General features: G+C 39.0%; 2 protein-coding genes and 1 long non-coding RNA gene across 3 annotated transcripts in view; 1 reads left to right on the plus strand and 2 right to left on the minus strand.

Annotated features, from left to right (window-relative positions):
* LOC134822809 (chitooligosaccharidolytic beta-N-acetylglucosaminidase-like) overlaps window positions 1-23124 on the minus strand; it is a gene marked incomplete in the record, with an annotated part of 941725 nt that overhangs the window by 581407 nt on the left and 337194 nt on the right.
* Window positions 1-23124, plus strand: part of LOC134823560 (RIB43A-like with coiled-coils protein 2) — a 56687-nt gene that overhangs the window by 2349 nt on the left and 31214 nt on the right. The window lies entirely within an intron of this gene.
* Window positions 1-23124, minus strand: part of LOC134823563 (uncharacterized) — a 43954-nt gene that overhangs the window by 995 nt on the left and 19835 nt on the right. The gene's annotated exons all lie outside the window — the stretch shown is intronic.

Below are 23124 nucleotides of genomic sequence, written 5' to 3' on the forward strand. Positions count from 1 at the left end.
GGCCACAACCCTTACGAAGACAGTAAATGAGAAGCTAAGTAGGGTTAGGTGATGTAAAAACATGGTTCACATGGCTCTAAGGGGTCGTTCACGTATTTCACTAAAATAGTATTTTAGACCTTGACAGCAAGCTCCCCGTTTTCACAATCTACATTATCTAGAACTTAGCACAAAGAAAGCAGGTTCCCAGACTTATGAAAAACAAAGCTTTATTCATGAGCATTGCAAGCTGAGGGTTCCTGCTTTGTTGTGGAGAGAAAACCTGTTGTTAACTCCCCATATACCTTACAAGACATTTTTATAACGTACGAAATGCGACGGTTTTCCCGAAATTTCGCCATATTTTCGGACCGCCAAAATTTCGGTCGTCGTAATAGAATCCGTCGCATTATTTTTAGCTTATTCCAATAATTGTGGCTTCATCGATTCATGTTGTTCTTGAAAAGTTAGTGATATGATGGTGGGACAAATAAACACAATATTCCATGATGAATTTAATGTCAAGTAATACGTTTTAAATTTACAATAAATTATATTTATGTGCTAACAGAAACGTCTTATAAGAGACTAAGTCAAGATAAACAATTTAATACCAAACTCAATAAGTGAAACTGAAAGAGTCGATCCGGACCCCTTAGGGGAAGATGAAGAAATCGATTTATAAGTTTCATTTTGTTTCAACATGATTTTACCGATTTTTAGAAAATTTTGAATTTCCTTTGTGTCAGAAAACAAAATGATGAAAAATACCCTTATTTTCTGTGACGTCCGAAATGTGACGGTTTTTTTCAATTTCGCCATATTTTCGGACCGCCAAAATTTCGGTCGTCGCAAATTGGTCCGCCACAAAAATGTCTTGTAAGGTACTGAGGATTAAAACAAAGCCATTAAAAAAGCAATGGACAATACCCTCGGTCAGAGCGTCATCACGACCTTGAGAGAGTCTGAGAGAGCCGGGTCTTTGGTTTTATTATTTGAACACACTCTACTATAAAGTTGAGCAAGGCACAGCGACGATTTTTTTGACGATTTTTAGAGGTCCAAGATTTTTTAAATCGAATAAAAATCTTTATTAAAGGCCTATCTTAAAATTCCGGCTCTAGATATCTCCTCAAAATGATCCTAAGTAGATACCCTGAAACTTGAAGATGTTGCTTAACCGTCAGCTGTGCTTTGAGTGTCTGTGCGTTTAAAGTAGGTAACCCTTGTGTGTTATCCGTGCCTTAAAAAGACGTGTCCACCGACAAATAACCGTCCATTAAAAATACTTATTTTGAGTATTTTACTGTTTTATAATACTAAATTATAGATGCAGGATTAGTTATAAAATGCAACATGGATAAGAAGATGTTTCTCTTCACAGCTATCTGTTTCTTCAGCTCTGTGCAAGCTAACGCTAACGGTGAGTTCAATGAGGGTTTTTTCTATTTCTATCTTCTTATCAGTTCAATGAAATTCACTACAAATTTCCAGTTATGTTATTTCTTTCTAAAAATAGCGTGGTATTCTCAGAAGATTGTCGAAAACATCTGGGGTGCTGGAAAGATAATGAGAATCGTGCAATCAAGGAAGAAATGGTTTCTTTCACAGACGACGTTATAAACAAATGCCATTATCGCGCAGCTGTTAAAGGCTACGCAGTATTTGCAACGCAGGCTAAAAAACAGTGTTTCACGGCTGCTGATGCTTGGGAGACGTATAAGACGTATGAGAGAGCTGACAACTGCAAGAATGGAGTTGGAGGGAGCTGGGCTCAAGATGTGTACGATATAACAACATGTTCACCAGGTACAGCACTATTTTTAGTAACTTTCAATCTTGGCATTATTTAGCAGACTAGAAAAACGTGGCCTCCAGGTGTGAAAGGTGTTTAAATACGGTTCACTGGGAATAATAATTTATGATTTTGCTGACCAACTTAACTTTAAATTATCTTTATTTGATAAGACCTATATTTTCAGTGGTCGAGATTTTCTTGGATACTCTATACGAACAGAAAGATTCTAATTTCGAGATAACTTGCAACGTCATCGGAAAAGAAACCCCATCTTCAGTAAAGTGGTATCATAACACTCCCGATCAGTTAGAATCACAGGACATCAGCGAGGAAACAGACAACAACTTTGAGCTCCAACTAGAAGGAAAGAAAGCGATCTTAAAGAAGTTCCATCCGGATCTGAAGGATGCTGGAGAGTTCACCTGTCAGTTTCAGATGGACAGTGATCCTGATGTAGTTCCCTCTGCTAAAATAGTTGTACCAGGCCCGAGTAAGTTATGAATTCCAAAATAGGAACACTAACTTTTCAAGTGATTTAAGCGTTATATAAATATGCGATCGTCCGAAATTATTGCTATCAAAAGACAATAATATATAGTACCAGATAAAGTAACTTATATCAGGTACTATATATAGTATATATACGTTAAGCTGATATAATAGCGCAGTAATTTCAGGAGATTGTAACGAAGTGGATCAAGACTGGACCAATAAAGAAACAGTCCCTCCACTACCAGTATCACATGATACTAAAGTAAACATTGTCTGCCCACGGAAGTATGTAAACTTTGGGGTGAAGCAAGTGTACTGCAGGGACGGAGATCTCATGATATTTGGAGGAGAAGTTCCCAATTGTAGGAAAATAGGTAAGTTCAGGGAGGATTTTAGATCTTTAAGTAGCTGTAAAGTTAAATTAATGGTGCTGTCAGAAATAAAAAACATATCATCTAGGACTGATGTGTTTTTTACGTTATGGCAAACTCACCAGATATTCTCAATAGTATTTTTTTAATCAAGACACTTATTTTACTTCGGTGTATTCCAACAGCCACATTGTTACACAAGTGCAACCAGCCAATTACAGGAAGCCGAAGGATTTATTTGGCCAGTGACGGTTAAGGTAGTGTGTACCATACTTTCTTCGCCCGAGACTTTGCTGCAATGTGCACTGTGCACTGTGCAGCTCCTCATTTAACCCTCACACCCGATTTCTCGAGTATTCGGCTGAGTAGACCGGGGGCTGCATAGACCACTCAGGATCATTAGCTGAACGTCAACGACGCTCACCCCACGACCAGGCAGACAGCGGGATTCGAACTCGCAACCTTACGATTTGCAAAGATGGCGTTCTAACCAACTGCGCTACCTGGCCGTAAAAGAAGAAATGCATGATTTCATGTTAAATATGGTAACTATGGTAACTACTAATTCCATCAATAGCTTCTCAATGACCCTGGACGAGTATTACCTAATCCGTCTAACCCTAAAGTGAGTCTTGACGCCACTTAAGGGTTAGACGGTATCCTGCTAGTAAATTATAACAGTCATAAGTTTATTAAGTGAGAGCTTTATTTTTTAAGGGATATCATAATTGTTGGTTTACCATGCTTGGTATGCATTTATTGACGTAAAGCATATCATTCAACGAATATTTAGAAACCATTGAAGTGTAAAATAAATTTAAATCTAAATCGATGCCATGGCTCATGAGTCATGATGTACTTTAATTAAGATAATATTAATAGGCATGACTCGTATACAAGGTTACCCGTGTGTTACCCGTGTGTCAAGTGTAAACTGTACATAAACTTAAAATGTCCGTTATGTCGTTAAAATAACCGAATAATCAGCACCCCTAACCACTGGTAAAGACTAAAGGCGTCTTCAAGAAGTTGGTGGACTCTAGTAGTGCAATTTATCAAACTGATCAGCCAATTATCGTTAAAGGGAAGCATCCTGAATGATAATTGATAAAGCATTTTGAAAGGAAGAAAGAAACCTAATTTGCCTGTCTAATAGTAATTTATTCTTGAGGTACTTTGAAAAAACCGTCCCGCAATTTGCTAACATTTATTATTCATGATTTTCCTCCTTATTAAACGATGATTGCCTAATCAGTTTAGCTAAGAAATAGTGTCTTTAAGACACTATTTAAAAGCTACATTCGAGTACTGCTTGAAGAATTATTTACCCTAGCCATAGCCAGATTAGCCACTGCAACTGATGAGTGATATTATAGCTAATAAATAATTATTTCTACAGAGAAATGTCAATATTTCTCCTATTGACGCTTCACCTACTCTTCTCTCCTGCTCACTGTGGTAAGTTTCATAAGTTTAGTTATTACAGTCTTCAATAATCAGTTTCTTACTTAAAGTCCTTTAGCTAAATAGTCCAAATCGTGGAGCATAAATAGCTGTTTGTGATCACTGATCCACAAAATGAGTTAACATTCGACACAGTGCAGTCTCGTAATATTATGATCTAACTTACAGATCGTGATTTCCTTGTCGATGGGCACGTTAATACCATGTTATGTCTCGCCTGCTGAGACTTAATAACTGCTTGTAGGGATAGGGTTGCAGTTAGATTCAGAGCAAGGACATAGTCTATCATATTTTGCTCCCGTATTTGTAACATCTTGAATCTTGGTGGACCATCCCTATGTAACATGCTATATAGATTAGCAGGTATTTAGTGTGCCGGCAGTTAGTCTCATGTCTAGGTGTCTAAGTGTATATTCTATATGGGCAGTACTGGAAATATCATGGTGAGCATCCCTTTTAACATCAGTATTTAGTGTGCCGGCAGTTAGTCTACTGTCTAGGTGTCTAAGTGTATATTCTATATGAGCAGTACTGGAAATATCATGGTGAGCATCCCTTTTAACATCAGGTATTAGTGTGCCGGCAGTTAGTCTCATGTCTAGGTGTCTAAGTGTATATTCTATATGGCAGTACTGGAAATAGCATGGTGAAGCATCCCTTGTAACATCAGGTATTTAGTGTGCCGGGCAGTTAGTGCATGTCTAGGTGTCTAAGTGTATATTCTATATGGGCAGGTACTGGAAATATCATGGTGAGCATCCCTTTTAACATCAGGTATTTAGGGTACTGGAAGTTAGTCTCATGTCTAGGTGTCTAAGTGTATATTCTATATGGGCAGTACTGGAAATATCATGGTGAGCATCCCTTGTAACATCAGGTATTAGTGTGCCGGGCAGTTAGTCTCATGCCTTGGGTCTAAGTGTATATTCTATATGGGCAGTACTTGGAAATATCATGGTGAGCATCCCTTTAACATCAGGTATTTAGTGTGCTGGAAGTTAGTGTCGTCATGTCTAGGTGTCTAAGTGTAGATTCTATATGGGCAGTACTGAAATATCATGGTGAGCATCCCTTTTAACATCTAGGTATTTAGTGTGCCGGCAGTTAGTCTCATGGTCTAGGTGTCTAGTGTATATTCTTATTGGGCAGTACTGGAAATATCATGGTGAGCAACCCTTTTAACATCAGGTATTTAGTGTGCCGGCAGTTAGTGTCATGTCTAGGTGTCTAAGTGTATATTCTATATGGGCAGTACTGGAAATATCATGGTGAGCATCCCTTTTAACATCAGGTATTTAGTGTGCCGGCAGTTAGTCTCATGTCTAGGTGTCTAAGTGTATATTCTATATGGCAGAGTAATGGAAATATCATGGTGAGCATCCCTTTTAACATCAGGTATTAGTGTGCCGGCAGTTAGTCTCATGTCTAGGTGTCTAAGTGTAATTTCTATATGGGCAGTACTGGAAATATCATGGTGAGCATCCCTTTTAACATCAGGGTATTTTAGGGTACTGGCAGTTAGTCTCATGTCTATGTGTCTAAGTGTATATTCTATATGGGCAGAGTACTGGAAATATCATGGTGAGCATCCCTTTTAACATCAGGTATTTAGTGTGCTGGAAGTTAGTCTCATGTCTATGTGTCTAAGTGTATATTCTATATGGGCAGTACTGGAAATATCATGTGTGAGCATCCCTTTTAACATCAGGTATTTAGTGTGCCGGCAGTTAGTTCCATGTCTAGGTGTCTAAGTGTATATTCTATAGGGGGGCAGTACTGGAAATATCATGGTGAGCATCCCTTTTAACATCAGGTATTTAGTGTGCCAGGCAGTTAGTCCTCATGTCTAGGTGTCTAAGTGTATATTCAATATGGGCAGTACCTGGAAATATCATGGTGAGCATCCCTTTTAACATCAGATATTTAGTGTGCCGCAGTTAGTCTCATGTCTAGGTGTCCAAGTGTATATTCTATAATGGGCAGGTACTGGAAATATCATGGTGAGCATCCCTTTTAACATCAGGTATTTAGTGGCCGGCAGTTAGTCTCATGTCTAGGTGTCTAAGTGTATATTCTAATGTGCAGTACTGGGAAATATCATGGTGAGCATCCCTTTAACATCAGGTATTTAGGGTACTGGAAGTTAGTCTCATGTCTAGGTGTCCAAGTGTATATTCTATATGGGCAGTACTGGAAATATCATGGTGAGCATCCCTTGTAACATCAGGGTATCTTAGGGTACTGGCAGTTAGTCTCATGTCTAGGTGTCCTAAGTGTATATTCTATATGGGCAGTACGGGAAATATCATGGGGAGCATCCCTTTTAACATCAGGTATTTAGTGTTGCCGGCAGTTAGTCTCATGTCCTAGGTGTCTAAGTGTATATTCTATATGGGCAGTACTGGAAATATCATGGTGAGCATCCCTTTTAACATCAGGGATTTAGGGGACTGGCAGTTAGTCCATGTCTTGTCTAATGTAATTTTTATGGGGGAGTATGGGGAAAAATTTTAGGTGGCATCCCTTTTAACACAGGATTTAGGGGGGGGAAGTTTCCATGTCTAGTGTCTAAGTGTATATTTATATGGGGATACTGGGAAAAATCATGGGAGCTCCCTTTTAAATCAGGATTTTCGGTATGGAATTAGTTTTCATGCTAGGGACTAAGGTATATTCTAAATTGGGGATACTGGGAAAAATCATGGTGACATCCCCTTTTAACTTTAGGTATTTAGGGTATGGAAAAGTGTCGTTAGGGGTCTAAGTGTAATTTTATATGGGTAGTACTGGAAATTCATGGGGGCATCCCTTTTAACATCGGGATTTAGGGGACTGGGGTTAGTCCATGTCAGGGGTTAAGGGATATTCTATATGGGGGTTGGAAATTATGGGGAGCATCCCTTTTTCTCAGGTATTTTGGGTACTGGGGAAATTAGTTCATGTCTAGGGGCTATGTTATTTTATGGGCATCTGGAAATATCGGGGGCTCCTTTTTTAAAAAGGGATTTAGTTCCCCGGGATTCCCCCATTCTAGGTGTCTAAGTTTATTTTAATGGGGATACTGGAAAATCATTGGGGGGGCCTTTTTAAAATAGGTATTTATATAATTTTGTCTAATCTAGGGGGGCTAAGTGTATATTTATAGGGCGTACTGGAAATATCTGGGACATCCCTTTAACATCAGGGATTTGGGTACTGGAAGTTAGTCTAATGTCTAGGTGTCTAAGTGTATTTCTATTGGGGATCTGGAAATGTTTATGGGGACATCCCTTTTAACAGCAGGGGATTAGGGGCTGGAAATTGTCAATGTCTGGGGGCTAATGTATTTCATATCAGTACGGGAAAAATATTGGGGGGCATCCCTTTTAAATCAGGTTTTTAGGGTCGGGGTTGCTCGTCTAGGGGTTTAAGTGTATATTCTATATGGCATTACTGGAAATATCATTGTGAGCATTCCCTTTTAACATCAGGTATTTAGTGTACTGGCAGTTAGTCTCATGTCTAGGTGTCTAAGTGTATATTCTATATGGGCAGTACTGGAAATATCATGGTGAGCATCCTTTTAACATCAGGGATTTAGGGGGCGGAATTGTCTCTGTCTAGGGGTTAAGTGTATATTCTATTGGGCATACTGGAAAATATCTGGTTGGGATTTTAAAAACGGGATTTTTTGCCGGCATTTTTCTTTTTTTATTCGGTTCCCTAAGGTAATTCATTGGGCTCTGGAAATAATGGGAGCATCCCCTTTTAACGCAGGTTTTTGTGTCCGGCTTAGTCTCATGTCTAGGGGCTAAGTGTTAAATTTTAATGGGGATACTGGAAATATCTGGTAGCATTTTTTTAAAGGGGTATTTATTTTCCGGGGTTATCTCATTTCTAGGGGGGGTTAAAATTATATTTATTGGGCAGTACTGAATTCATGGTGACATCCTTTTAAATCCTATTTTGGGTTCTGGGGAATTATCTCATGCTTTTTTAAGTGATATTTATAGGGGATACTGGAAATATCATGTGGCTCCCTTTTTTAAATAGGTATTTAGTGTACTCAGTTAGTTCATTCTAGGGGTCTAAGTTTATTCTTATGGGCATACGGGAAAAATTTTTGTGACATCCCCTTTTAAAACAGGGTATTTGTTTGGCCGGCGTTGTTCATGTTTGGTGTCTAAGTGTTATTCATATCGTACTGGAAAAATCATGGGGACACCCCTTTTAAAAAGAGGTATTTAGTGTGCCGGGAGTTTGTCTCAGTTAGGTGTCTAATGTTATTCTAATTTTGGCAGTACTGGAAAATCAGGGGAGATCCCTTTTTTAAAATCGGGGATTTAGGTACGGAAGTTATCCATGTCATGTCAATTATATTCTTATGGGCATTAAATGGAAAATCATGGGGGCAACCCCTTTTTTCTTTAGGGTTTTTTTTACGGGAGTTTTTCGTCTGGGGTTTTAAGTTAATTTTTTATATGGGCATATGAAAGTCATGGTGACATCCCCTTTTAACACAGGGTTTTTTGGGGGCTGGAAATTAGTTAGTCTAGGTTCTAAGGTAATTTTATATGGGCATATGGAAAACATGGGGAACCCCCTTTAAAATCATATTTGGGGATGGGGTTAGTTCAAGTCTAGGTTCGTGTTTATTTTTGGGCAGTCTGGGAATATCAGGTAGCAAACCCTTTTAAACACAGGTATTTTGGACTGGGGTTAGTCTCTGTCTAGGGGTCTAATGAAAATTTTTATATCGTACTGGAAAGTCTGGTGACATCCCTTTAAATCAGGTATTTTGGGGCGGGGAATTAGTCTCATGTCTAGGGGTTAAGTGTATATTCTATATGGGGCATACGGGAAAAATCATGGGGAGCATCCCTTTTTAAAAATCAGGTATTTAGTGTGCCGGATAGTTTCTTTCTAGGGGTCTAAATGATATTTATATGGGCATACTGGAAAATTTTTTGGGGGAGCATCCCTTTTAAAAAATCAGGGATTTTGTGTACGGGAGTTTCCTGTTTTGGTGTCTAAATGTTATTCTATATGGGCATCTGGAAAATTTTATGGTGAGCAAACCCCTTTTTAAAATCAGGTTTTAGGTATGGCGTTAGTCTCATGTCTAGGTGTTAATTATATTTTATATGGGGATACTGGAAATGTCAGGTGAGCACCCCTTTTAAAATCAGGGATTTAGGGTGCGGAAATTAGTTCCTTTAGTTCAAAAAGTAAATTCTATATGGGGAGTACTGGAAATATCATGGGGAGCAAAACCCCTTTTTAAAACATATTTTTTGTTGCCCGTTGTCTCATGTCTAGGGGTCTAATGTATATTCTTATGGGGGTACTGGAAAAAATCTGGGGAGCATCCCTTTTTAAAATCATATTAGTTGCTGGGAGTTAGTTCATGTCTAGGGTTTTTAAGTTATATTTTAAAAGGGGAGTACTGGAAATGTCATGGTGAGCATCCCTTTTAACATCAGGTATTTAGGGTGCTGGAAGTTAGTCTCATGTCTAGGTGTCTAAGTGTATATTCTATATGGGCAGTACTGGAAATATCATGGTGAGCATCCCTTTTAACATCAGGTATTTAGTGTACTGGAAGTTAGTCTCATGTTAGGTGTCAAAATGTAATTTTTATATGGGATTTCTGGAAAAAATATGGGACATCCCTTTTTTAAAATCAGGTATTTAGGTATGGAAGTTAGTCTCTGGGCTGTTTCTAAGTGTATATTTATATGGGGATATGGGGAAAATCAGGGGAGCATCCCTTTTAACTCAGGTATTAGGGTACGGAAGTTAGTCTCAGTCAGTGTCTAAGTGAATTCTATTTGGGGAGTACGGAAATACAGGGACATCCCTTTTAACAGCAGGTATTTAGTGTGCCGGCAGTTAGTCTCATGTCAAGGTGTCTAAGTGTATATTCTATATGGGCAGTACTGGATACTATCATGGTGAGCATCCCTTTTAACATCAGGTATTTAGTGTGCCGGCAGTTAGTCTCATGTCTAGGTTCTAAGTGTATATTCTATATGGGCAGTACTGAAATATCATGGTGAGCAACCCTTTTAACATCAGGTATTTAGTGTTTTTGGCGTTAGCTCTGTTATGTCTAATGTAATTTTATTGGGGGTACTGGGAAATTTTATGGTGATCCCTTTTAAAAATCAGGGATTTAGGGGGCGGAGTTATCTCTGTCTATTCTAATTTTATATTCTTAAATTGGGGGACTGGAATATCTGGGAGACCCCTTTTTAAAATAGGTATTTAGGGTGCGGGAGTTAGTCTCATGTCTAGGTGTCTAATGTATATTATAGGGGGGTCGAAATACATGGTGAGCACCTTTTTAACACAGTATTTAGGTACTCGTTTGTTCATGTTAGGTTCTAATTTTATATTCTATATGGGGGAGTACTGGAAATTCATGGTGACACCCTTTTAAATCAATTTAGGGGGCTGGAAATTGTCTCATGTTTGGGGCTAAGTGTATATTTATTGGGGATATGGGAAAAATCATGGAGATCCCCTTTTTAAAATAGGTTTATTTTTTCTGGCAGTTTTTCATTCTAGGGGTTTTAATTTTTTCATAGGGCAGTACTGGGGAATTAGGGACACCCTTTTAACATCAGGTATTTTGTGTATGGGATTTGCTCATGTCTAGGGTGCTAAGTTTATTCTATATGGGCATACTGGAAAAGTCTGGGACACCCTTTTAACATCAGTATTTTGGGGGCGGAAGTTAGTTCCCTGTTTGTTAATGTTATTCTATAGGGCCCTCGGAAATTTCATTGGCAACCCTTTTAACTCAGGGTTTTTTCTGGGAGTTAGTTCTGTCTAGGTGCAAGTGTATATCTATATGGGCATATGGAAATACATTGAACCCTTTAACATCGATTTTTGTACTGGGAGTTACTCATTCTAGGGTTTAATTTTTTATTCTATATGGGCATACTGGAAAAATATGGTGACATCCCCTTTTTAAAATCAGGTTTTTTGTGTTCCGGCAGTTGTCTTTTTGTCTAGGGGTTAATTATTTCTTATGGGGGTATGGAAAATCATGGTGGCATCCCTTTTAAATCAGGATTTAGGGGACGGAAGTTAGTGTCATTCTAGGTTCTAAGTGTATATTCTTATGGGGGTACTGGAATATCATGGGGACATCCTTTTTAAAATCAGGGATTTAGGGGACTGGAAATTATCTCTGTCTAGGGGTCAATGATTTTTTATTTGGGGATCTGGAAAAATCATTTAGCAACCCTTTTTTCATGTATTTTTGTACTGGGAGTTATTTCATTCTGGTGTTAATGATTTTTCTATTGGGGAGTACTGGAAATATCATGGTGAGACCCCCTTTAAAATAGGGAAAATTTGTTGCCGGCAGTTTGCTCATGTCTAGGGGTCTAATGTATATTTATATGGGAGTACTGGAAAAACATGGTGAGACCTTTTTAAATCAGGGATTTAGGGGCTGGAAATTAGTGTCATGTCTAGGTGTTAAGTGATATTCTTATCCATACTGGAAATTCTGGTGGAAACCCCTTTTTAAATCAGGTATTTAGGGTACGGAAATTAGTCTCATGTCAGTGTCTAGTGTTTTCTATAGGGCGTCTGGAAATACATGTGAGCATCCCCCTTTTAAAATCATATTTAGGGTACTGGAGTTAGTCTCATGTTTTGCAAGTTATATTCTTTTTGGGCATACTGGAAATTCTGGGGGACATCCCCTTTTTTCATCAGGGATTTAGGGACCCCCAGTTAGTTATGTTAGGTGTCAATTTATTTAAAATGGGCCGACGGAAATATCATGGGGGCATCCCTTTTTTAAATATATTTAGTGTCCCGGGGTTAGTCTCTGCTAGGTTCTAAGTGTATTTTCCCCATAGGGCAGTACTGGGAAAAACATGGGGGATCCCTTTTTTAAAAGGTTTTGTGTGCTGGAAGTTGCTCATGTCTGGGTCAATGTAATTTTAGGGCAGTACGGGAAAAACATGGGGAGCATCCCTTTTTAAATAGGTATTTTGGTGCCGGCAGTTTGTCTAGTTTGGGGATAATTTTATATTCTAATGGGGGTACTGGAAATTTTTCTGGGGGCATCCCCTTTTTAAAATCGGGATTTAGTTGCCGGCGTTTTCATGCTAGGGGTTAAGGTAATTCTAATGGGAGTACTGGAAATATTTATGGGAGCATCCCTTTTTTCTCGGGATTTATGTCCCGGGAGTTTCTCATTCAGGGGTTTTTAAGTGATTTTTTATTGGCATACTGGGGAAAAATCATGGTGGCATCCCTTTTTAACCAGGGATTTAGTGTCCGGAGTTTGTCTCAGTTAGGGGTCTAAGTTTTTTCTAAGGGAGTATGGGAAAAATCATGGGAGCATCCTTTTTACATCATATTTGGGCCCGGGATTTTCATGTCTAGGGGTCAAGTGTTATTCTTATGGCAACTGGAAAAACTGGGGACCCCTTTTAACAAGGTATTTGTGTGCCGGCGTTAGTCTCAGTCTTTGTATAATTATATTTTATATGGGGGTACTGGAAATATCATGGGGAGCACCCTTTAACATCAGGATTTAGTGTGCGGCATTATTTCATGTCTGGTCTAATGTTATTCTATATGGGCGTACGGAAATATCATGGGACATCCTTTTTTAAAATCAGGTTTTTGTGTCGGGAGTTAGGGCTCATGTCTGGGGTCTAATGATATTTTTATGGGGAAATACTGGAAAATCATGGGGGGCATCCCTTTTAACATCAGGTATTTTTGTGCCGGGATTAGTCTCATGTTAGGGATAATTATATTCTTTTGGGGGGTTTTGGAAATTCATGGTGACACCCTTTTTAAAATCGGGATTTTTCCGCTTAGTCCCTGTTAGGGTCAAGTGTATATTTTTATGGGCATAATGGAAAATCATGGTGACACCCTTTTTAAATAGGTATTTGTGTGCTGGGGGTAACTCATGTCTAGGTGAAATTATATTCTTATGGGGGAAAGGGGAAAAGTCATGAGCATCCTTTTTAACTCGGTATTTTTGTCTGGGAAATTTGTCTATGTCTAGGGGTTAAGTGTTAAAACTATATGGGGATACTGGAAATATCAGGTAACCCTTTTAAAATCATATTTGTGTGCTGGAAGTTATCTCAGTCTAGGGGCTAATGTTATTTTTTGGGCATCGGAAAAATCATGGGGAGCCCCTTTTAAAAATCAGGGATTTATGTACTGGAAGTTAGTCTCAGTTAGGTGTTAAGGTATATTCATAGGGCAGTATGGGAAAAATCATGTGAATCCCTTTTAAAGGGTTTTTTGGGGCCGGGGTTTGTCCAATTTAGGTGTTAAGGAAAAATTTTATTGGGGATACTAAATATCATGGTACTTTCCCCCTTTAAAAATAAGGGATTTAGTGTGCCGGCAGTGCTCATGTCTGGGTCTAGTTTATATTCTATAGGGGGAGTACTGGAAATATCATGGGGACATCCCCTTTAACATCAGGATTTTGTTCCCATTTTCCCATGTTAGGGGTCTAATGTAAATTTTTTATTGGCAGTAAGGAAATATTTGACATCCCTTTTAACATAGGGGATTAGTGTACTGGAAGTTAGTTCCCTGTCTAGGGTCTAAGGTATTTCTATAGGGCATATGGAAATTTTTTGTGGCATCCCTTTTAAAAAATATTTTTGGGGGCGGCAGTTAGTCCATGTCTAGGTGTCTAATGTATACTTATGGGGGATACTGGAAAAATCATGGTGAGATCCCTTTTACATCAGGTTTTAGTGTGCCCGCGTTATCTTTCCCAGGGTCTAAGTGTATATTCTATATGGGCGTATGGAAATACTGGGAGCACCCTTTTTAAAAATAGGTATTTAGGTACTGGAATTATTATGTCTAGTTCTAGGTTTTTTTCTATAGGGCGTATGGAAATATCATGGGGAGCTCCCCTTTTTAACATGGTATTTAGGGTATGGGAGTTTGTCTCATGTCTAGGGTTAAGTGTATATTCTATATGGGGAGTACGGAAAAATTTATGGTGAGCATCCCCTTTTAAAAATCGGATTTAGGGGGACGGCAGTTATCTCTGTCTAGGTGGTCTAAGTGTTATTTTATTGGGAGTATAAATCATGGGGGGCATCCCTTTTAAAATAGGTTTTTTAGTGTGCCGGATTTGTCTCATTCTAGGTGCTAAATGTAATTCTATATGGGCAGAAATGGAAAAATTTATGGTGAGCATCCCTTTTAACATCAGGGATTTAGTTCGGAAGTTGTCTCATTTATTTAAGTGTATTTTTATGGGGATACTGGAAATATCATGGGGGACATCCCTTTTAACTCAGGGATTTTGTGTCCCGGGAGTTATTCTGTCTGGTGTATAGTGTATATTTTTATATGGGCGGGCTGGAAAAATATGGTGACATCCCTTTTACATCAGGTATTTGTTGGGCCGCTTTTTGTCGCTAGGTTTGTGATTTCATTGGGGGGTCTGGAAATTCATGGGGAGCTCCCTTTTTTAAAATAGGGTTTTATGGCCGGAGTTAGTCTCATGTCTAGGTGTCTAAGTGTATATTCTATATGGGCAGTACTGGAAATATCATGGTGAGCATCCCTTTTAACATCAGGTATTTAGTGTGCGGGATTGCTCTGTTAGGTGATAAGTGTATTTCTATATGGGGATTTTGGAAATATCATGGGGAGCATCCCCTTTTTCTAGGATTTAGTGTGCCGCATTTTCTGTTAGGTTTAATGTATTTCTAATGGGGAACTGGGAAAATCAGGGGAGCTTTTTAACATCATTTTAGTTTGGAAATTAGTTCTCAGGGCTTGCTAAGTGTATTTCTATAGGGGATACTGGAAATTCATGGGACATCCTTTTTTAAAATCATATTATGACTGGAAATTAGTCTCATGCATTATAAGGTATATTCTATATGGGGGTTGGAAATTCTGGGAGCTCCCTTTTAAATCAGGGATTTAGTGTGCCGGCATTAGTTTATTTGGTTCTAATGATATTCTTATTTGGGGATACGGAAAAATCTGGGGGACATCCCCTTTTTTATCAGTATTTAGTGTGCCGGGCCGTTAGTCTCATGTCTAGGGGTTTTAAGTGTTATTCATATGGGGGTACTGGAAAAAACGGGGACTCCCTTTTAACATCAGGTATTGTGTCCGGGGTTATCCCTTTAGGGGTTTTAAATGTATATTCTAATCAGTATGGGAAAAACATGGTGGCTCCTTTAACACAGGTTTTTTTGTACTAATTTCCAGCTTTCCAAGTTTATTTTTATGGGCATACTGGAAATTCATTTAGCATCCCCTTTTTTCATCATATTTGGTCCGGCGTTTTCTCATTTAGGGGTTTTAAGTTATATTCTATATGGCATCTGGGAAATCTTGGCTCCCCCTTTTAACATCAGGTATTTTGGGGCCGGGATTTTTTTCATGCTAGGTTCTAAGGTATATTATAGGGCAGTACTGGGAAAAATCATGTATTCCTTTTAACTCAGTATTTAGTTGCCGGCATTAGTCTCATTCTAGGGGGTTAAGTTATATTCATTGGGATACTGGGAAAATTTAGTGGCATCCCCCAAAAATATATTTTTGGCGGAGTAGTCCTGTCTAGGTGCTGTGTTTTCTTATGGGGGGTACTGGAAATACATGGGAGCATCCCCTTTAACTCAGGTATTTAGTGTCCGGGAGTTATCTCTGTCAGGGGTTATTATATGGGCAAAATGGGAAAAACTGTCTCCCTTTTTAACTTATTTATTGCCGGGAGTTGTCCGTCTAGGTGTCTAATGTAATTCTATTGGCATACGGAAATATCATGGTGACATCCCCTTTTTAAAACGGTATTTGTGATGGAATTGTTCAGTCAGGGGGCAATGTATATTCTTAAAGGGGGTATGGGAAATACTGGGGAGCATCCCTTTTTCTCAGGGATTTAGTGTCCCGGGATTTTGTCTCATGTTTATGTGTCTAGGTTTATATTCTTATGGGCTACTGGGAAAAATTTTGGGGGCTCCCTTTTTAAAATCAAATTTTTACGGGAATTAGTCTCATTCTATGTTTAAATGTATATTCTTATGGGAACTGGAAAAAAATTTATGGGGGACATCCCTTTTAACAGAGGTAATTGTGGCCGGCAGTTATTTGCTAGGGGCTAAGTGTATATCTATATGGGCAGTACTGGAAATATCATGGTGAGCATCCCTTTTAACATCAGGTATTTAGTGTGCCGGCAGTTAGTCCTCATGTCTAGGTGTCTAAGTGTATATTCTATATGGGCAGTACTGGAAATATCATGGTAGCATCCCTTTTAACATCAGGTATTTAGTGTGCGGCAGTTAGTCTCATGTTAGGTGTCTAAGTGTATATTCTATATGGGCAGTACTGGAAATATCATGGTGAGCATCCCTTTTAACATCAGGTATTTAGGGCCGGGAGTTTTCCCATTTAGGGGTTCTAATGTAATTTTATTGGGGAGTACTGGAAATACATGGGACATCCCCCTTTTAAAATCGTATTTTTGTGCCGGGAGTTAGTCTAGTCTAGGTGTCTAATTGATATTCATATGGGCTACTGGGAAAATTTTATGGTGACATCCCCTTAAAATCAGGATTTATTACTGGAAATTATCTCAGCTAGGGGTTTTAAGTGTATTTCTATATGGGGGTTGGGAAAAACATGGTGAGATCCCCCTTTTAAATCAGGGATTTAGGGGACTAAAATTACCTCATGTTGGTGTTAATGTTTTTTATGGGCCTACGGAAAAATCATGGTGGCATCCCCTTTTAAAAAGGGATTTTTGGGGCTGGGAGTTTGTTATGTCGGGGTTTAATGTATATTCTTTTGGGCCTACTGGGAAAATCATGGGAGCATCCTTTTACTCAGGGTTTTTTTGCCCAGTTTTTAAGTTAGGGGTCTAAGTATTTTTATATGGGCTACTGGAAAAAATATGGGGGCATCCCTTTTAACATCAGGTATTTATGTATGGGGTTTGTTATGTTAGGTTATAAGGTATTTATATGGGGAGTACGGAAAAAAAAATGGGGGCATCCCTTTTAAAAAATCTATTTTTCCGGCTTTTTTTCATTCTAGGGGAATTAATTTTTATGGGCATAGGGGAAAAACATGGTGGCACCCCTTTTTTTCATCAGGTATTTAGTGTGCCCGTTATTCTCATTTAGGTGTTAAGGTATTCTATATGGGGATCTGGAATATCATGGTGAGCATCCCTTTTTAAATCATTTTAGTGTGCCGGGGTTAGTCCCATGTTAGGTGTCTAATGTTTTCTATATCATCGGAAAAATTCATGGTGGATCCCCTTTAAATCAGGTATTTAGTGTCTGGAGTTTTCTCATTCAGGTTCTAAGTGTTATTTTTACATACTGGAAAAATCATGGGGGGCATCCCTTTTAACACAGGGATTTTTTGGGGCCGGGGAGTTAGTTCCTGTCTGGGGTTTAATTTTATTTTAATGGGCATCTGGAATTATTTACCCTCCCTTTTAAACATCAGGGATTTGTGTCCGGGAGTTAGTCTCATGTCTAGGGTCTAAGTGTATATTCATATGGGGGTTCGGGAAATACTGAGCACCCTTTTTAAAATCAGGGTTTTGTTCCCGGCAGTTTTTGTCTCATGTCAGGGGTCTAAAATTAATTTTTATGGGCATACTGGAAAAATATGGTGACATCCCTCTTAACATAGGTATTTTGTGTGCCGGCAGTTAGTCTCTGTCTAGGGGTCTAAGTGTAATTCTATATGGGGATAGGGAAAAATCATGGTGGATCCCTTTTACATCAGGGATTTTTGTGTGCCGGCAGTTAGTCTCATGTCTTGTATATTCTATAGGGGATACTGGGAAAAAAAAATTGGGGAGACCCCTTTTTAAAAAAGGGATTTAGGTGCCGGCAGTTGTCTCATGTCTAGGGGTTAATTATATTCTATTTACAGTACCCGGAAATATCATGGGACATCCCCTTTTAAAATCAGGGATTTTTTACGGAAGTTAGTTCTTCTAGGTGTCAAGTGTATATTTATTGGGCAATGGAAATATATGGGGGCACCCCTTTTTAAATCAGGATTAGGTTCCGGGAGTTAGTCTCATTCTATTTTGGGGTTTTAATTTTAATGGGGAATGGAAAATCATGGTAATCCCTTTTAACATCATATTTGGGGCAGTTAGTTCATGTCTAGGGTTAATTAATTTTTATATGGGCAGACTGGAAATTCATGGGGCATCCCTTTTAAAGCATTTAGTGTGCGGGAGGGTTTTTCATTTAGGGTTAAAAGTATATTCTATTTCCCCCCTACGGAAATATCATTTTGCCATCCCCCTTTTAAAACAGGTATTATGTCCGGGATTAGTCCAGTCTAGGGGTTTTAAGTGTAATTTTAATCGTCTGGGGAAAAAAAATGGGGGCATCCCTTTTTAAAATAGTTTTTTATTGCCGGGGATTGTCCCCTGTCTATGTTAAGGAATTTTATGGGGATACTGGAAAATATCTGGTTTAGCATCCCCTTTTTAAAATCATATTTTGTGTGCCGGGAGTTAGTCCCCTGTCTAGTTAAGTGTAAATTTTTAGGGGGTACTGGAAATATCTGGTGAGCTCCCTTTTAACATCGTATTTAGTGGCCGGCGTTATCTCTGTTGGTTCAATTGTATATTCTATAGGGGTTGGAAAAATCTGGGGGGCATCCCTCTTAACATCAGGGGATTTTGTGTACTGGGAAATTAGTCTCATGTTGGGGGTTTAAGTGTTATTCTATTGGGGGTAAAATATATGGTGACATTCCCCCTTTTAACATCAGGATTTAGGGGGTTTAAGTTTCTTCATGCTAGGGGTCTAAAGATATTTTTTGGATACGGAAATATCAGGTGACTCCCTTTTAACATAGGATTTTGTGTCGGGGTTATCCATGTTAGGGGTTTTTAAAATTATATTCTATAGGGGGGTACTGGAAATATCATGGGGCTCCCTTTTAAATCAGGGATTTTTGTGTCCGGCAGTTGTCTAAAGTCGTGTCTAAGTGTATATTTTTTGGGAAATTTCTAAATATCAGGGGAGATCCCCTTTTAAAATCAGGGATTTAGGTGCCCCAGTTAGTCTCATGCTAGGTGTCAATGTAATTTTATATGGGAGTATGGGAAAATCATGGTGAGCACCCTTTAACCAGTATTTTGGTGCCCAGTTTTTCTCATTCTAGGGGTTTTTTAATTTTTTTCTTTGGGCAGTACAAATTCATGGGGGACATCCCTTTTAAAAACAGGGATTAGTGTGCCGCAGTTAGTCTCACTGGTTTAAGTTATATTCTATATGGGCAGTACTGGAAATATCATGGTGAGCATCCCTTTTAACATCAGGTATTTAGTGTGCCGGCAGTTAGTCTCATGTCTAGGTGTCTAAGTGTATATTCTATATGGGCAGTACTGGAAATATCATGGTGAGCATCCTCTTTTAAACATCAGGTATTTAGTGTGCCGGCAGTTAGTCTCATGTCTAGGTGTCTAAGTGTATATTCTATATGGGCAGTACTGGAAATTCATGGGGAGCATCCCTTTTAACATCAGGGTATTTTAGTGTGCCGGCAGTTAGTCGCATGTCCCTAGTGTGTCTAAGTGTATTTCTATATGGGCAGTACTGGAAAGATCCTGGTGGACATCCATTTTAACATCAGGTATTTAGTGTGCCGCCAGTGCAGTTAGTCTCATGTCTAGGTGTCTAAGTGTATATTCCTATATGGGCATGTAACTGGAAAATCATGGTGGACTCCCTTTTAACATCAGGTATTTAGTGTACTGGAAGTTAGTCTCATGTCTATGTGTCTAAGTGTATATTCTATATGGGCAGTACTGGAAATATCATGGTGAGCATCCCTTTTAACATCAGGTATTTAGTGTGCCGGCAGTTAGTCTCATGTCTAGGTGTATATTCTATATGGGCAGTACTGGAAATATCATGGTGAGCATCCCTTTTAACATCAGGTATTTAGTGTGCCGGCAGTTAGTCTCATGTCTAGGTGTCTAAGTGTATATTCTATATGGGCAGTACTGGAAATATCATGGTGAGCATCCCTTTTAACATCAGGTATTTAGTGTGCCGGCAGTTAGTCTCATGTCTAGGTGTCTAAGTGTATATTCTATATGGGCAGTACTGGAAATATCATGGTGAGCATCCCTTTTAACATCAGGTATTTAGGGTACTGGAAGTTAGTCTCATGTCTATGTGTCTAAGTGTATATTCTATATGGGCAGTACTGGAAATATCATGGTGAGCATCCCTTTTAACATCAGGTATTTAGTGTGCCGGCAGTTAGTCTCATGTCTAGGTGTCTAAGTGTATATTCTATATGGGCAGTACTGGAAATATCATGGTGAGCATCCCTTTTAACATCAGGTATTTAGTGTACTGGCAGTTAGTCTCATGTCTAGGTCTAAGTGTATATTCTATATGGGCAGTACTGGAAATATCATGGTGAGCATCCCTTTTAACATCAGGTATTTAGTGTGCCTGGCAGTTAGTCTCATGTCTAGGTGTCTAAGTGTATATTCTATATGGGCAGTACTGGAAATATCATGGTGAGCATCCCTTTTAACATCAGGTATTTAGTGTACTGGCAGTTAGTCTCATGTCTAGGTGTCTAAGTGTATATTCTATATGGGCAGTACTGGAAATATCATGGTGAGCATCCCTTTTAACATCAGGTATTTAGTGTGCTGGCAGTTAGTCTCATGTCTAGGTGTCTAAGTGTATATTCTATATGGGCAGTACTGGAAATATCATGGTGAGCATCCCTTTTAACATCAGGTATTTAGTGTGCCGGCAGTTAGTCTCATGTCTAGGTGTCTAAGTGTATATTCTATATGGGCAGTACTGGAAATATCATGGTGAGCATCCCTTTTAACATCAGGTATTTAGTGTACTGGCAGTTAGTCTCATGTCTAGGTGTCTAAGTGTATATTCTATATGGGCAGTACTGGAAATATCATGGTGAGCATCCCTTTTAACATCAGGTATTTAGTGTGCTGGCAGTTAGTCTCATGTCTAGGTGTCTAAGTGTATATTCTATATGGGCAGTACTGGAAATATCATGGTGAGCATCCCTTTTAACATCAGGTATTTAGTGTGCCGGCAGTTAGTCTCATGTCTAGGTGTCTAAGTGTATATTCTATATGGGCAGTACTGGAAATATCATGGTGAGCATCCCTTTTAACATCAGGTATTTAGTGTGCCGGCAGTTAGTCTCATGTCTAGGTGTCTAAGTGTATATTCTATATGGGCAGTACTGGAAATATCATGGTGAGCATCCCTTTTAACATCAGGTATTTAGTGTGCCGGCAGTTAGTCTCATGTCTAGGTCTAAGTGTATATTCTATATGGGCAGTACTGGAAATATCATGGTGAGCATCCCTTTTAACATCAGGTATTTAGTGTGCTGGCAGTTAGTCTCATGTCTAGGTGTCTAAGTGTATATTCTATATGGGCAGTACTGGAAATATCATGGTGAGCATCCCTTTTAACATCAGGTATTTAGTGTGCCTGGCAGTTAGTCTCATGTCTAGGTGTCTAAGTGTATATTCTATATGGGCAGTACTGGAAATATCATGGTGAGCATCCCTTTTAACATCAGGTATTTAGTGTGCTGGCAGTTAGTCTCATGTCTAGGTGTCTAAGTGTATATTCTATATGGGCAGTACTGGAAATATCATGGTGAGCATCCCTTTTAACATCAGGTATTTAGTGTGCCTGGCAGTTAGTCTCATGTCTAGGTGTATAAGTGTATATTCTATATGGGCAGTACTGGAAATATCATGGTGAGCATCCCTTTTAACATCAGGTATTTAGTGTGCCTGGCAGTTAGTCTCATGTCTAGGTGTCTAAGTGTATATTCTATATGGGCAGTACTGGAAATATCATGGTGAGCATCCCTTTTAACATCAGGTATTTAGTGTGCCGGCAGTTAGTCTCATGTCTAGGTGTCTAAGTGTATATTCTATATGGGCAGTACTGGAAATATCATGGTGAGCATCCCTTTTAACATCAGGTATTTAGTGTGCCGGCAGTTAGTCTCATGTCTAGGTGTCTAAGTGTATATTCTATATGGGCAGTACTGGAAATATCATGGTGAGCATCCCTTTTAACATCAGGTATTTAGTGTGCCGGCAGTTAGTCTCATGTCTATGGGCAAAGTTTAAAAGTTTACAATATAGTGGATCTTCCCTTCGAACAGCCTATATTTAGCACCTCGCTCTCCCTTGCTCTCTGTCCAGCTGGTAGGATCATAATTTCATAATGTTATTGAACATTTGTTTGAGAGTTCTTATCTGTTGCGCCTTGGGTTCAATAACCACAGTGTTCAAAACACACAAGCTCTCTCAGCTTAAGTCACTCTATGTGCTGTCCGTTCATTTCTTGTCCATTCATTGCTGTTTTGTTGTTTGCATATTATGGCGGTATTTTTTGATCCATTAAGTAAAATATATGTTTTGAGACTTTTATGTGATATTATGTTAAATTACAAATTCAGGATGAGTTGTAAAACGTAACTACCGATATGGATAAGATGTTTTTGCTCTTAACTGCTGTCTGTTTCTTGAGCTCGATGCATGCCAACACAAACGGTGAGTGGAAATTAAATAATATAATATAAGAATATCATTTATTCCCGAACTTCCTATGTTATTCTTTATCGGTTATTTCCTTATGAACATTGTGGTATTCCCAGGGCTTGGGGAATGTCGGCAACATCTGGGTTGCTGGCAAGATGGCGCCAATCGGGCAATCAAAGGGGGCCAGGTCATTTTCGTCAACAATCCTGTAAAAGAATGCAGAGATTACGCAGCTAGCAAAGGTTACACTGTATTTGCAGTCCAGAGTAGTAATGAGTGTTTCACGGCTGCTGATGCTGGGGAGACGTATACGACGTATGGGAGAGCTAACAACTGCCAGAACGGAGTTGGAGGGAGCTGGACTCAGGATGTGTACGAAATTGTACCCTGTCCAGCAGGTATCTTACTATCTTAAAAACTTTCATAACACACATGATACATTATCATTA

Source organism: Bolinopsis microptera, chromosome 11, assembly GCF_026151205.1.
Source record: "Bolinopsis microptera isolate Bmic1 chromosome 11, MBARI_Bmic_1.0, whole genome shotgun sequence".
Taxonomy (NCBI): domain Eukaryota; kingdom Metazoa; phylum Ctenophora; class Tentaculata; order Lobata; family Bolinopsidae; genus Bolinopsis; species Bolinopsis microptera.